We start from the raw sequence: 8,726 nt of genomic DNA on the forward strand, positions 1-8,726 counted from the left end.
ATTCTCAGGAAATTATTCTGCTGCTTTAAGATGGGAAGCAGAGGGGAGTGTTCTCTCTTCAGCTTAGTTCTCTCTGATTTCTATGACTGTGAGTCATTAGACTATTTGTAAGTGGGGAAAGATAATCATGCCAGTATATGCTAATATAACTGGCATTATGTGAAACTTGATCTTAAGCAACGTAAATTTCATCTCTCTGTTTCTCACTCTCTTTCCTTAATGACACATGTGGCTCTATCCACATTCTAAAACGCCTTTTCCTTTCTGGTTACTTTTTGAGCTTTGTTTCCTGAAGTCTTCATAACAATAAATTGCCTCCATTGGATTAAAACTGTTTTTTTTTTTTCTTTTTTTGTCCCACTGAAGATGATCTGGAATGACTGGGCTTGCTGTCAGTGGTCCTGTGTTGGAAATTTGGGGGATCAGGCAAGTGTTCTTGGTCTTTGGCTAGGCTCTGAGGTGTTAGAGCTCTGGGGTGCTCAGTATGGCTTCTGGAGAATAGGGACATAGCAGTCTGGTATGTGCTGATTGAAGCCTGGGTAAGCACTTCATTGTTAAAAACCAAATTGAGAAGACCCTGATGTGAATTTGTTACATCAATTATCTTGAGTTATATTAAGAAGATTCTATATGGAGATGGGCATAAATATGTTGATTTTAACACTTTGTAAACATGCCCCATAACTAACAACTAGTTTTATGTACTTGTAAAATATGAGCCCAGCAGTAGCCTTCTGGCTTGCTAACTGCCGTAGGGACAAAGTCATTTACCCAAACTTTGTATCTTTAGGTACAAGAATTACCTCACAACCAACCTGGGACAATCGCTCTAAGGCCCCTTGAATCTTTATCTCTTTTCACAGAGTTCTGGATTGTGGTGGTGATGGTGATAGTTGGAGGAAAAGGCTATCCAACCACATTAGAAGGGATGATAACATTTGGATTCAAGACTAGACTTTCTAATCCTCTCCTAGGGAGTTTTAGTAACTAAACTGACATTCAAACTAGTATTTCTTCAACTGAGTTTGGATCCCCAAAGATCTATAGGAAAGTTTATAAGTGAGACAAAGAGTGAATTATCACTTTTCCTCCAGTCTGAAATGTTATAGCCATTTTGAGCTACAGTGGAAGGGCAATTCATACTTAAGAAATGAAGAAAAGAGAAAGGGACTAGATCCTTTGTGGGGATAAGAAAGAGAGATCAGATTGCTACTGTGTCTATGTCAAAAAAGAAGACATAAGAAATTCCATTTTGATCTGTACCAAGAAAAATTGTTTCTGCTTTGAGATGCTGTTAACCTGTAATTTTAGCTCCAACCCTGTGTTCACAGAAACATGTGCTGTATTGAATCAAAGTTTAATGGATTTAGGGCTGTGCAGGATGTGCCTTGTTAACAATATGTTTGCAGGCAGTATGCTTGGTAAAAGTCATCACCATTCTCCATTCTCGATTAACCAGGGACACAATACATTGCAGAAAGCCGCAGGGACCTCTGCCCAAGGAAGCCTGAGTATTGTCCAAGATTTTCCCCCACTGAGGCAGCCTGAGTTATGGCCTCGTGAGAAAGGAAAGACTTTACCATCCCCCAGCCCGACCCATAAAGGGTCTCTGCTGAAGAGTAGTAGTGAAAGAAGGAGGCCTGTTTGCAGTTGAGATAAGAGGAAGGCTTCTGTCTCCTGCTCCTCCCTGGGAATGGAATGTCTCGGTGTAAAGTCAACCATTCCCATTGGTTCTATTCTGAGATAGGAGAAAACCGCCCTGTGGCTGGAGGCGAGATATGCTGGCAGCAATACTACTCGGTTACTCTTTGCTACACTGAGGTGTTTGTGTAAATTGCAACATAAATCTGGCCTACGTGCACATCCAGGCACAGTACCTTTCCTTAAACTTATTCATGATACAGATTCCTTTGCTCACATGTTTTCCTGCTGACCTTCTCCCCACCTGTTGCCCTGCTACACTCCCCTCACCAAGATAGTAAAAATAATGATCAATAAATACTGAGGGAACTCAGAGACCAGCGCCGGTGCAGGTCCTCGCATGCTGAGTGTGCCTGTCCCCTGGGCCCACTGTTCTTTCTCTATACTTTTTCTCTGTGTCTTATTTCTTTTCTCAGTCTCTCATCCCACCTGACGAGAAATACCCACAGGTGTGGAGGGGCAGGCCCCCTTCAATCCTTGAGCTTCAAGTTGGCACCAAAATAGCTGTGGCAGAGAGGGTGTTTCTTGTGGTTCTTCTTTGTGCTCCCCTACTTGTTTCTTTCATTAGCTAATTCTGTGTTCCTGAGCAATGGGAAATGCAGTGATGCACCCATTCCCAAATGGGTCTTTGCCTTGTACAGCTGGATCAATTTACACCACATTTGCTATAAATGACATCAGACTCCTTGTATCCTTTCTTCATCTCTTTATCTTTTCTCTTCCCATCCATCCATCTTCATTACATATCTACTCTCACATTCTCTTTCACTTTAGGAAAGGTTGAAGTGCCCAGAATGATACCTATCTGCTGCTGTCTCTCTACTCTTGCTCATTTTCCCAGACTCCTTCAGTTCTTACTTTCTTATTGAGATAGGGAAGACCAAATAGGGAGTGGTGAGGGAGAGTGGGGATAACACGTAGTTGGATGGGAAATCTGTCTCAATGAACTAAGACTTGGGTAGAAGGATAAATAATTTTCAGTCGCAACAGTATTCACACATAAGTGACAGGATCCATAGCTTATGTGGAGTCAGAGCTGAAAGAGGTAATGAAAAATCATCATCTGGTTCAGACTTTATATTAAATTGAATTCCTGAGGGTATGACATGTCTGATTCATCATCGTGTCCTCAGCCGTTAGCTCATTGCCTTGTTTGGTTTGTTGAGTAAATAAATCTAGTCCAACTCTTTCATATTATAGATGAAAAAACAGGCTAGAAAGAGGCTCTCTCAAGATGCCATTATTTTACCACAAAATCAAAAAGAGTAATTTTTCTTTCTCCAGGATTGAAATTTTTTCACAGCCAATACTAATTACACTTTGGAAGGGTAAAGAGCATGACTATACTCAAAGCCCAGCTCTATACAGACATATATGCTTGTTAAATTAATTTTAGTCTAAAGGTGTCTTCTGGAAATACTTTAAGTTCAGCCTAAAGGTTTCTCCGTACATAGTGAACTACAACCTAACTTGAAGTATAAACAGACTGTAACCTACTCTTGTGTCAATCATTAAGGTTGACCAAACAAAGGTAATCAACTGTTCCAACCATGTTCAAATAAGGAAAACGTCAAGTTGTAACCAATCCAACTGTTTGTGTATTTCACTTTGACTTGCTGTACGTCACTTTCCTTTTCCTATCTATAGATGTTCAACCATACCTCAGCGCTGGAGCCTCTCTGAACCTTTTCTGGTTCGGAGATGGCCTGATTCACAAATTGTTCTTTGCTCAATTAAACTCTGTTAACTTTAATTTGTCTAAGGCTTTTCTTTTATCACACTCATTCACAGAGACTAGGATAGCTATGATTCACCTTTCAGTTCCAGCTTATAGAAACATGGAGACAATGAAAAAAAAAAGTCAGGCTGGCTGTGGAAATATGGCTATTACAACTTTCCTTTTTCCTGCCCCAGGGCCTATTCCATGGGTATAAAACAACCCTGGATTGTCATTTTTAGTGAGGCAAGGGCCCTCTAACTGAGAGTGCTGGATGAGGTTGAATGAACCCTGTGAACAAAATAGCATAGACTACCTAGGAGAGATGGTACAGATCATCTAAGTAATGTTACATTACCCCGTACATTATTCTGTGCTGTCACCACTAGCCATGTGGTAACCACTAGCCACACCTGGTTATTTAGATTTAAATGTAAATTAATACAATAAATAATTCTGTATTTTAATTACACTAGCCACATTTCAGACACTCAGTAGTAGAGCCACATGTGAATGTGGCTCTGCATTGAACAGCACAAAGTTAGGACAGATGTTAAAATTAATACCTAGCTTGGGGTAAAGAATATCAGTACAAGTTCATATAACTAAGTGTCAAAGTCGGGAGAAGAACCCAGGTTTTTTGGTGTCTAATGAAGAGGAAGCAGATTTATTTCTACCTCTATATATTTATTTATATTCAGTGTGGATCTCTGAGCATGGTTCAAGCACATTGAGTGTGTGTGACTATTTGTGGGCTTTAAAGTGTTTTTTTTTGGGGGGGGGGTCGGACCTGGTTAGCATGGATGAGGGAGCTCCTTTACATAAATTTTTGCAGTTCTTGCCTTTCTTTCCTGACAGGACCAAAAGAGAAAATATACATAAAGGTTCAATGAAAAAAACAAAAAAACAAAACAACAACAACAAAAAAATAAAATAAAAAAAGTTATACAAATGAGAGGTGTCATGATTATGATGAGCTCCAGCTTTACTTCCTGCTGCTTAGTGTTTGCCCCTGAGTTCAGCTGGAGATGGCTATGGATGGGGAGGTGGGCTGGGTTGGAGGAAATTTTGGCAGATGAGGTGACAGAGAGTCTTCTGGGTGTGTGTGGTCAGGAAACCTGCTTCACGGTCTCCAAGCCTAGGAATTGGAGCCAGTTAGACTGGAGCCAGTTGCTCTTACCTCATCTTTTGCTACAAGAGAGGACCAGTAATGGAGGAAGTAGGCAAAGACCTTCAGTGAGAGCTAGGCCTTTCCTTAATTAGGGAGACTGTCTACAATGACTTAGAAATGTGTCAAGTTTAGAAATAATGCATGTTCTCACTTATAAGTGGGAGCTAAACATTGAATACACATGGACATAAAGATAGGAACAATAGACACTGGATACTACTTGAGCGGGGAGTTTGGGAGGGGACAAGGGTCAAAAAACTACTTACCAGGTGCTATGCTTACTACCCGGGTGACAAAATCATTTGTACACCAAGCCTCAGCAACACATGATTTACCCATGTAACAAACTTGTACATGTACCCCTGAACCTAAATATAAAAGTAAAAAAAAAAATTCTGAAAAAATTCAGATTCATTAAAGAGAAGTGGCCCAAAGACTGACTGTCATAGGAGAGGTCATCCACTATCGATGGGAGAATTGGATGTGAAAAACATACCATGGATTATGCAATGAGAAGATGGAGGTAATGGTGACTTTAACGCCCTGGGTTGGTGGGCATGGGAAGGATACAGAGAAGATGTTTAGATTATAGAGTCAACCCCCAACTCTTACTCACAAGGCAGGCTTGGGAGACAGAGAGCCTGGGCCAAATTTCAGCTTGCCCTGCAAATCTGGGTGAGTTCTAGAGTCCTGCAGATTCTATTTCCATAGAATGTTAGAGCTGAAGAGAACCAGGGAGAGCATCCATGTCTTCCTCTTATTCTACACATGAGGAAACATGATGCAAATTAGTTGTAGTGTTGCTTTGTTTGATTTGTTGAATAAATAAATCTAGTCCCACCCTTTCATATTATAGATGAGGAAACTGAATCCAGAGAGGATCCCTCAAAAGCCTTAAGGCTATCTCAAGATGATTTTTTTTCCATCCTTGGATAGATTATTCCATCATTCTGAGTCTTAGTGTTCTTATTAGAAAAAATGATCACAATAATCTCAGCTCTGTTTATTTCACAGAATTTAAAAATCAAATAATATGAAAGACATGAAAGGGCTTTATAAACTATAAGGTATTATTCAGATAAAATTATTTTATTGCCTATGTGTTCATCCTCCTCTCCTACCCAATGCCTTCTCTCACCCAAAATACTGCATGCCTTCTTATAAATATTTTCTTGGAGAGACATATTTGGGTAACTTTGAGATAACTTGGGGTCTTGGAGGGTGTTATACTACCAGGGCAGGGAATTATTGCCATTGAGTATCTAGTTGCAAAGGACCACTTTAACATATGGAACCATGTTTACCACAATGGCAGCATCTGCCAGGTGTTATTTGTATGTATTTCCTGCTTGTTTTTGTGTGTTAGGGAGTGGTGTAAGAACAAGGCTTAGGGACAACTGAAGTACTATTTGTAAAACTGCCTTAGCTATTGGAGTTCGCTGAAGGTAAACGGAAAACATTCATTTGGCTTGAAATTGGAATCCCAAGACCTAGGTTTATTTTGGCTCCATCACTTTTAGTATGACCTGGGGCAGAGCAAGTCACTTAAACCTTGTGAGTCTCAGTTTTCTCATTTGTAATTAATAAGACTAAAGGGATAATGCTCTCCACCCTGTACTGCACTGGGAACAGTGAGCTAATGCACATGAAAGTGCTTATGATCTGTAAATAGCTGTAAAAACAACCTCTCGGTTGTTTCCTTGTAACAGGGGAAATTCCCCAGAGACATGCTCTGAAGTTGTCTTTGGCATATTTCCTTTACTTCAGCAGGGACCAGCTAACCCTCCAGCCAAGGGAAATTGATTTAAATATTTGATTTTAGGGCCCAGCCCTTAACCTAGCTTCACCTCTCTTGCTGAAACATCCTGGTTTTCAAAAAATACCAACAGTACTAGCTTGGGGCAAAATTTTTGAAGCAAATCAAATATATTTTCACCTACTCCCTCTTTTTGTTTTTTCATTTCAGCATCCCCTCTCCTAGAGGAGGTAGAGTTCTGCAGAAGAAACAGTATTCTGAGAGGTTGTATGTCCTAGTTGTTAATAGCTTATGCTTGGGAGGTAAATAGATTTGGGCTGAATCTTTGTTTCACCATTTACTGGTTGTGATTTTGGACAAGTTATGCAACTTTCAGCCCTTGATTCCCCAGATTCCTTGTCTGTAAAATGGGGCCAATAATTTGACTACCTTATGGGGTGGTTAAAAGCCTTAAATGTAGCAGTGCCTGGCACAAATTATGTTTCCAGTAAATGTAGCTTTATTTTTATTTACACTATGGTTTTGCTCTCTCAGAGTTATTTATATTTTAAAGTTGCCAGACTGGAATTAGACACTGTCTGAAAGAATGATTTCTAGTTTGTAGCATTAAGAACTTTCCTACATCTTAACTCTGCTGACTTGGTAGTTTGTACAGGTGAGTCTTCAGGGAACATTGGTTACAAATTTGAATACACAATATAATCTTGATGTTTTGGGGGGGATAATATTTCCACAGGCCTTTCGCTTTATACTTTTTTGGTGATTTTTCTTTTGGTTTTGCTTACAGATGATCAGAAGTGCTTTTCCTGATGTTGATTATTTCCTAATAAATATGTGCATCCCTGTTCTGTTCAGGAGCTCCTCACAACTGGCCAGTTGGAGCCTGTATTGCCTGATCAAGGCTTTGACCTTGACTAAAACAAACAAAAATGAAGATATTTTTTCCTGGACTTCAGAGAACACACAAAAAATATGTGTCTCATAGGGCTGAGCTGAATCCCTAGAAGTATAATAGCTATGGTTATGGAACAAGGGCTCGGCTTGTTTAGTTTCATCATTTCTGATTTGGGTCATGCATCTGTGAATCAGCCTCAAATTCATTTTGTCAGTTTATAAATTGCCTTTTGTTCCGTGAAGTTGTGCCTAACAATTTATTTCTCACCCATACAGAAAAACCGTGGGCCAAGTTGTGTGTTGTGTACTGCTCGGGGGGCAAATATGTGGTTACTGGTTGGTTGAACATTTTCCTTTACAGAAATAATAGAACCAGGAGAATAGGAAAACACACTTAACAGGATGAGGAGTGAAGGATTATGGTGTTCAGGCACTCAAACTGATAACTTTTGTCACATTTCTTAACATAGAACCTCAACTATTGCTTTTATGTTTCTCACTATTGATGAAATGAGGTCTGTGAAAGCACTTTGAAAATGGGAATGCAGTATAAAATTCTAAGATTATTATTTATCAGCTTAGTGTCAGTTATGGAATGCTCTTGTTAGATAACATTGAACTTTTTTTTTTTTTTGCAGCAAGATATTATTGGCATCTTTTCTCCTCTGAAATGGTTCTAACATTGATTTCTAAATGAAGCACGTTCTGGAATCCGACAATTATTCAATCTCCAGGATGTCTTGAGTCCAATATAAGTTAAACAAACTAACAAACAAGCTGCAGTCATGAGTAGTCAAAATGGTAGCTGTAAGAGTCTGTCTTTTTGTTCCTGAGATTAAAAGTCCTCATTTTACTCATTTTGGGTTTATAACTGTCAGTTCTTCTCTTCCTTCCTGTTTTAAGCAGGAAGTGCTGGTAGCATTCTACATAAATAAGTACTCCATGTTGCATAATGGTTGTCTCCTTTCAGACTTTGAAGAGTGCCTCAGATAGTCTTGTTGCACGTAATAGGTTCTCACAAGAGTCAGTCAGAAGTGTTTTGTAAATGCAGAAAAAGGGCTCAAAATATCTCCTCCACCCTGTGTATGTCTTCTTGAAAGTATGGTTTGTCTGCTACATGTGTGACACTAACTCTAAACTTGTCAGTCCAACAGGGCCCACCCTGAAGACAATTAGAAAATAATTGAAATGAGTTCTTCCTGACTTCTCTTTTATTAATAGCTATTTTTCTCCCTTTTATACCTTCTGCTGCCCAGGCATCCAGTGCTTCTGCTCATTTTCTATTTGTCTTTTTGTATTAGTCATGGTTCTCTAAAGGGACAGAACTAATAGGCTAGATGTGTGTATGAAAGGGAGTTTATTAAGGAATATCGACTCTCAGGATCACTGTTGTGGTGAAGTCCCACAACAGGCATCTGTAAGCTGAGGAGCAGGGAAGCCAGTGTGAGTCCCCAAACCTCAAAAGTAGAGAAGCAGACAGTGCAGTC

The sequence above is a fragment of the Macaca fascicularis genome, chromosome X, assembly GCF_037993035.2.
Source record: "Macaca fascicularis isolate 582-1 chromosome X, T2T-MFA8v1.1".
Classification (NCBI taxonomy): domain Eukaryota; kingdom Metazoa; phylum Chordata; class Mammalia; order Primates; family Cercopithecidae; genus Macaca; species Macaca fascicularis.